General features: G+C 43.9%; 1 protein-coding gene across 1 annotated transcript in view; it reads right to left on the reverse strand.

Annotated features, from left to right (window-relative positions):
• Nucleotides 1-1,970, reverse strand: part of atp2b3b (ATPase plasma membrane Ca2+ transporting 3b) — an 87,855-nt gene extending 85,885 nt beyond the window's left edge. The window contains exon 1 of the mRNA XM_084721907.1: nt 1,365-1,970. The gene's annotated coding sequence lies outside the window, so the exon portion shown is untranslated. The remainder of the gene's footprint in view (nt 1-1,364) is intronic.
• Between the last annotated feature and the right edge of the window lie 5,924 nt (nt 1,971-7,894).

The raw sequence follows: 7,894 nt of genomic DNA on the forward strand, positions 1-7,894 counted from the left end.
CATCCTCACCAAAACTCAAGAAGTAGCCTTGTTTAGAACCTTAACATGAAACATATCTAAGTTTCACCATCCTTTGGTTCAACTATGAGGAACATACAGCCTGGTCTTAAAATATTGTTACAGGCGATCATCATGTCGAGAATTGGGTTTTATATTTCCAACTTTTCCACATTGATTCAAAATCTCTCAAGAGAGAATCATGATGCATCTAAGAATCAGTTATTTCCCCCATCCCTGTTTTTTGAACACACTGGTATCGGAGCAGTACATGGTATCATCTGATACGCAAAGTTCAGATATCAGAATTGGTATCGGGAAGGAAAAAATGGTAACGGAACATCTGTAGTTTGGACATGGGAAGACTAAAATAAAGTCCTGCTTAAGACTTATCCATGTCCACTCCGATGTGTATCCATCTCACAGACATGCATAGACACACTCTCACACTCTCAGTGTCCCATGTCCCTCCCACATGAGCCACTATCCACCTCCACCTCCACCCAGAGCTACACACACTCACAGGCTTCATCCTGGCAAGGAATGGCCCGATGCAACAGTGTGTTTCCCACACAAAACGACCTTTCCTGGTCACCTTCAGACGTGCCCGAGCTTCATCCCTCTGCTCATCCTCATCCTCAACACATACATGGCACCAAGAGGAGCTCCTGATTCATGCTGACAAACTACACTGTGTGCCTACTAATAATACAAGCAGAGTGGAGCAGAGCTGTGGTGCGCCACTTGCCTCCCCTATGTCCCTCCGCAAGGTTAACCGGCCCGCTCTGCCCGCCTCACGCCCACCCTACGCCGGGCGACATGTGCAGGTTCCTCCGGCCAGAGATCATTACCGGATCAAACCGACACCCCCGCAGCTGAGCGCTGCAGGTGCGACGCGCCGTCACCGAGACAAACAACGCAACTGATCCCCTGAAGCCTGAAGAGAGGAGCCCGGGAAAACCAAGAGACAGACAGCCTCCATCCTCTGCCACCGGACGCGGAGGAGAGATGGAGGGACGGAGGGATGGAGGAATGGATGAAGGGATGGATATGTATCATTAGCTACACATGCGCGCGCGCAAGCACTCTCACGCGCGCACACACACACTCCCTGATAATGTCATAGCGCTGTTTGGCAGGGTATTATGGTATGTCCTACTGTATGGGCTATTATTCCAGCTGTGGAGGCCTGTGAGGGGAGAATACCCATCAGGCCCTGCTTCACATTCTCATCAAATCTCCTACATGTTATCACTGAAGCACAGCGCGAGCGAACATCCTCCAGAATAAAAAAAGGGCGCTCGGGCGCCCGGGGTAAATAACAGTCACAGTCACGCACGCAAGCACGCACGGACTCACCGACTCACCGTGCAGGCCGAGCTCAAGGACATCAGCATCAGCGCGCGGGCGGGGAGGCAGAATCCCCGTTAATCTGCGTATGCGTGGAGCGGACAATGTCCCGGAGCGGAGGACAGGATCCGGGGGGGGGGGACCGGAGGAGTCCGAAGGAGCGGAGGGATGAAAGACGACGACGGTGCTGATGAATATTCCGCTCCGCGCGGTCACCTGACGGTCGGTCGGTCGGCGGAGTTCTGCTGCGGTGGAGGAGAGAGAGAGAGAGAGAGAGACAGAGAGAGAGAGAGAGAGAGAGACAGAGAGACAGAGAGAGAGAGGATGCGCCGGGCTGAGGCTTTAAACACCTCCGCTGTTGGGAGGAGGAGGAGGAGGAGGAGGGGGGCAGTCCGAGCGCCGAGACGAGGGGCTAGCTGCTGCCGGCGGCCAGAGCTGCTAATTTCACCGAATTCAGTTGACTCTTAAGGGCACAGGGAGGAAAAGAAAAGAAAAAGAGAAAAGAAACGCCGCGGTGAGAGGAGAAGCTCATGCGACATCTTTGGAGGAGGAGGAGGAGGAGGAGGAGGGGTTGAGCCGCTGCGAGAGCCCGCGCGCACAGGAGCTCGGTCGCAGCATCCGCGAGAAGAAACGAGCGAGGGAGGGGGTTGGAGGACTGCTCCATACGTCACCCCCCACCTACTCGGCGGCGTGATGACGACACCAGACACACCGCAGTGAACGCTTTTTGTGTTATCAGTTGGTGTTTAGAGACATCTTTTAAAAATGCTAACACTGACACATGAAGATGATCCCAAACGACACATGTTTGTGACAGATTCTACTAGTTGTAAGCCCTGTCCTCTTATATGCCACACATTCTGTTCTACTTACAGTGTCCTGGTGCATAAGGGAGTCCTACAGTCAGTAGTGGAAGAAATAGGGGAGACTAGGAGCAAGTGTAACTTTTACATTTTCCTTCATAACTCACAGACTACTTAAACTACACTAGACATCTTTTAATGTAAGAAATATATATGTGCACCAGCATTAGGCAGTAATATATTACTGTAACTCTTTACTCAGTAATATGTAAGGGATTACAATTTCCAAAACAGTAAAGATATTACAGTTACTAATCCAAGTAACTGAGTTACTGACAGTGTTTGAAAGACTACTGAAAATCTGTGCTCAAGTACAAGTACTATACTGTTACAATTACTCAATTTCAAGGAAACATACTGGTGTCAGAAAATTACTTAAGTAAAAATACAAAGTATTTTTCTCAAAGTTTGTTTCAACACATTATCACCAGTTCTGTATGTGTATGCTCCTGACCCTGAGGTCCCAACCCCCACTTGGGGTCTCCAAAGCATCTCAGGGGGGTTGTATGAGCTTCTTGATTTTTAGGGTTGTAAGAGAAGAACAAAATACATATGCCTATATAGGGCTGGGCAGTATGACAAAATTTTCATATTACGTTTTTTTTTTTTTTTTTTTTAAATCATATCGGTTTCACGGTATTTGACGTTTTTTTTTGTTTTTTTTTCATGCAGCAGTGTTCTTACCCACATTTTTTTCTAATGAGAAAATAATTACTGCAGTTGATTGGCTTTAAAACAGCCCATTTTACTGTCATAAGGATTGTATCATGTTTTTTTTTCATGTCCAGACACAGGTAAAACCATGACCCTTCAAAGTATGGTTACCATCACATGGCAAGGACGACTATACGATTAAACGTCCCCACACACACTAGTCAGGACCAGAAATACTAGTAGTTTAAAATATCTAAAAATAAAATATTTAAAATATTTATCAGTCTTTCATTCACGCACAATGCCAGTTATCTGTGGCCTCTAAGATTTTATGCAGCCGTCCGCCACTAGTCGAGGCTGCGGCTCTGTCAGACAACAGCCTCTCTCACCCAGCGCATATGAACCAATCGCCGTGGCAACACCGGATGTCTTTATCAGCAAAGTCGGACAGATGAATGTAAACTGTGACAGAATAAGCTGATCTATATTCACTCGACTGGAGAAACGTGCCCACATTAAGCACATACACAGACATAAACCTGTAAGCTACTAGCACTGCTAACATTATCCACACTGTGTGTCAGGCTGGCAGCTAACGTTAGCTCTGGGTCCTTTACCTGCAAACACTGTGACCCTCTTCGGTCTGAAAAGGTGAAGCGTTTAGTGAGTTGTTTTCATGTTTTGTACATTAATGTGTAAGGCTTGTATTGCACAGCGCAAAGTAGTGCACATTTCAGCGGCATGTAAAGTACGATTTGGTGATTGTAGACTGTGATTAACGGCTTCAAATGGCTCTTAATACACACAGTATTTTTTTCGGACAGTGTTTAACATTATAAATTAAAATAAATCTTAACTGCTTTCTGTGTGTTTTCTTAGTGTTAGACTAGTCTAAATTAAATTTTGCATTTAATCGACAGGGAAATTAGTCACCAGGAACATCTCTAGTACACACGCTCAAGGAAGCACGCCTGTGGTGTCGGTGTGCAGCAGTGAAATAGGTCACCGCTGAAACACTTTCTTGCCGCGCACGTTCCGGACGTTGTTTGGGCTATTAACTGGTATGACGGTATATGAAAAATATCATAACGAAAATAAAGACCGGTTTTCGGTATGAACCGGTATACCGCACAGGCCTATGCCTATATGCCTCAGTATTTCATTCAATTGACCATTTGCTAAGCCCCTCCTCCAACAGCAACTATCCAAACATAGCTTAGCAACCGTAACTAGAGCTGTCAAGCTTTCCATTTCTATACATGCTGAAGGTTTGCTGGAGGCTCTGAGAAGAGCGATAGTTGGTGTTTCATGAGTCTGGACGGTGATATCTTTTTTGTTGTCTCATAAACATGGAAACACAACAGCACACGTGTGGTGAATGGATTAAACTCTGTCTTCATCTACTCTAATATAAGCTGTAAATGTTAGCATGTCTGGCTAACTAACAGTAGCTTACTAGCTGCTGTAACTGCCTCCAGTCAAACTTGTTAGATACCACTGCATCTGTGTTTGTTCTGTGGAGCTTTGAGGAGGAGGATGTGGGCTGATGCAGAATCAAAGTGGGTAAACAATGATGCATCTCTCTCTGGCTCAGTGTCTTAGGTGTAAACCAAGTTAGCTTAGCTCCTATCCCGGCTGTCTTCCATGAGTGTGGTCCGGCTGGGTGCCCCATCTCAAAGTCCACTGCACTTCCTTTTCCCACGTTAATGAGTGTATTTCTGTCATCTGTCATGTAGATATACCTGCTGTATTTCACCATCTGACCAATGTTTACTGAGATATAAGCTAGCTTTAGCCTCAATCTTTAAGCATTAACGTTATATCATGCACACAACTGCTAGGTAACTTTACATTTACACTTTCACGTGTTCTTGTTTTAAAACGTGTCAGGTGGAAACATTAAAACATAAGCTGGAGATGATTTCTCAGCCAACTCAAGGAGTTAGCAGTACGTCAGCCAGCTACACTTGTGAGTCATTATTTTAGCCGACAATTCCACCGTCGTCAGTTAGAAATGAGAAGCTGCTCTTGATTACTTCTCTAAGGAATCACATACCTCGTGTTTCAACAATTACTCACAATTTCAATGTTAAATCTGCCACCATCATCACCATAAACTGTATAAATGCAGTGTGAGAATGGAAAGCTGGCAGGCTTAACAACAGTAACCAAGGAGGGCGGGGCTTAGTGAGGGATCAGTTGCCCCTAGATATACATAATAGGATATAAGCTGTAAAAATGAATGTACTACCCTGACTCATGTATTTTTTCAATCCTTACCAGTTGCAGTAACATCACAATAATTTCATGCCTGTGACAAATGTATTTCAAGATTCATACGGGGTGGTTAAAGAACCAAAAACTTAATTCAAAACACTGCAACTTCCTAAAGAGAAAGAGGGTAGATCATTACCATGCTTAAAGACTACTACAAGGCAGCACAATTAAGACCACAAGCAGGTTGCTATAATCCACAGTTTATAGCAAAATGGAAAGATGTGGAAACCCCATATGAGCAGCATTCTAATAGTTTAAAACAATGGACTAAAGTTCCTCTAAGAATCTGGTTTAAGGAATACAAATCACTATTTAAAAGAAAGTCTAGACTGCTGAGATGGGTTGCTTTTGACCCAGACTTCAAACCAGCAATGATTGACGGGAGGATTAAATGTTGGTATAGAATTGGCATCACTTCATATTGCTCAGTTTCATCAGAGGGAGAACTGGATAGTTTCCAGAAATTTTCAGACATATACGGTTTAAAAAGACTGGATTTTTTTTTAGATATCTACAAACCAGGACTTATTTTAATAATGAGATAAAATTCATGGACAAATGTGATAGCAATTTCATTGACATGCTGTAAATGAAAATAAGGACAATAGGGAACTTGTTCCAAAATTATACTTAAAATCAGATTAAAATAGGGAGAAGAATCTGGACTAACATGCTCTCTACAGTCCAGAGTTGAGACCAGTTGGGGTCTTTGGAGAGAATTCTGTCGGTGGAATTTGATCAGATATTTCACAACCCCCAAGTTAGGATGTGAACAGATAGGTGAGATGGAAAGAGGTCTATTTTGGAGGAAATGCAGAGAACAGCTGGCAGATCATTTCCATATATTTAGGAGCTGCCGGGCCATTCAGCCACACTGGCAGGAGGTAATACACATCATAAAGAATATTTCTGGAGAAGGATTTGACAGTTCTTCCTCCGGTTTATTTGGGCAATATCACAGCTCATCTACTGATGTGAGACAAATAGCTATTAAAGATATTATTAACAGCCAGCAAGAAAGACTGATTGGATAAGTGTTGTGACTGATGTTCAAAATATGGAAAGAATTACTTTTTCGCTAAATCTTTGGGTTGATAAATTTTTGCAGTACTTGGAGAAATTGATTGTGTTTGTGACCTCACAGGATAATCACTGATCTGCTACTGTATGAACTGACATGAACTCCCATTACTGTTGTATAACATCAATATGAATGTATAGGTGACCAACAGTTACACTGTACTTTTTATGTTTTTCTAAAAATAAAGGATATATATTACAAGAAGTCAAGATTCTCTTATTTCAGCCTCTTAAATGTGAACATTTTTGGTTTCTTTGCTCCTCTTTAGAGGTGGAGGAAGTATTCAAATCCAGATCCTTTAATTAAGTAACAGTAGAAATTCAGCTGTCTAAAAATACTTGAATTTAAAATGTTACTTTAGTAAAAGTTCAGAAGTATTATCAGCAAAATTTACTTTTACAGCAAAAGTATCAAAAGATACTTAAGGTATCTAAAAGCCAATTTTAGATACTTGGGGCAGATAACTGTCATATTAAGATGATAAAATAATGTATAACATCACTATTACTGAATACTAAACGAAATTCTTTCCTCGGTAATAAGTCAGGACTCTTTTCCGGTGAGGGTTGGCCTCCGTCAGGGCTGCACCTTATCACCAATTCTGTTCGTGACTTTCATGGACAGGATATCGTGGCGCAGTCATGAGGGAGAGGGTGTGCAGTTTGGTGGCCTGAGGATTGCAAAGCTGCTTTTTGCAGATGATGTGGTTCTGATGGCATCATTGGTCTGTGACCTCCAGCGCTCACTGGATCGGTTTGTGTGATCCGGCTGGGATGAGGATCAGCACCTCTATGTCTGAGGCCATGGTTCTCAGCAGGAAACCGGTGGATTGTCTACTCCAAGTAGTGAATGAGTCCTTACCCTAAGTGAGAGACTTCAAGTATATCGGGGTCTTGTTCTCGAGTGAAGGGACAAAGGACTGTGAGATGGGCCAGAGAATCGTAGCAGCAGGAGCGGTTTTATGTTCGCTTTACTGCACTGTTGTGACGAAAAGAGAGCTTAGCCAGAAGGTGAAGCTCTCAATCTTCGTTCCTACTCTCACCTATGGTCATGCAGGGTGGGTCATGACAGAAAGAATGAGATCACGGATACAAGTGGCCGAGATGAGTTTTCTCAGGAGGGTGGCTGGCGTCTCCCTTAGGGAAAAGGTGAGAAGCTCAGTCATCTGTGAGGAACTCGGAGTAGAGCTGCCACTCCTTTGCATAGAAAGGAGCCAGTTGAGGTGGTTCAGGCATCTTGTAAGGATGCCACCTGGTCACCTCCCTAGGGAGGTATTCCAGGCACATCCAGCTGGGAGGAGGCCACAGGGCAGACCGAGGACTAGGTGAAGGGATTATATCTCTGCCCTGGCCTGAGAACACCTCAGGATCCCCCAGTCAGAGCTGGTTAATGTAGCCGGGGAAAGGAATGTCTCGGATCCCCTGCTGGAACCTTTATCTCCATGACCTGATTTCGGATAAGTGGTTGAAGATGGATGGATGGATTCTTTACCCTACAAACACAACCTCACACAGCATCCAGATTCCAGTGCACCGACTTTTGAATTGCAATTGTGCAATTAATTTTACATTAATTCAAAAGACCACTATCTAAACCACAATCCAGTAGAGGCCATTTCTCTCCATCTTAAAACATTCCTAATAAAATAACTTGTTTGGCACTCATGGAGCTA

The sequence above is a fragment of the Lutjanus erythropterus genome, chromosome 6 (genome assembly GCF_056507025.1).
Source record: "Lutjanus erythropterus isolate fLutEry1 chromosome 6, fLutEry1.hap2, whole genome shotgun sequence".
NCBI lineage: Eukaryota > Metazoa > Chordata > Actinopteri > Lutjaniformes > Lutjanidae > Lutjanus > Lutjanus erythropterus.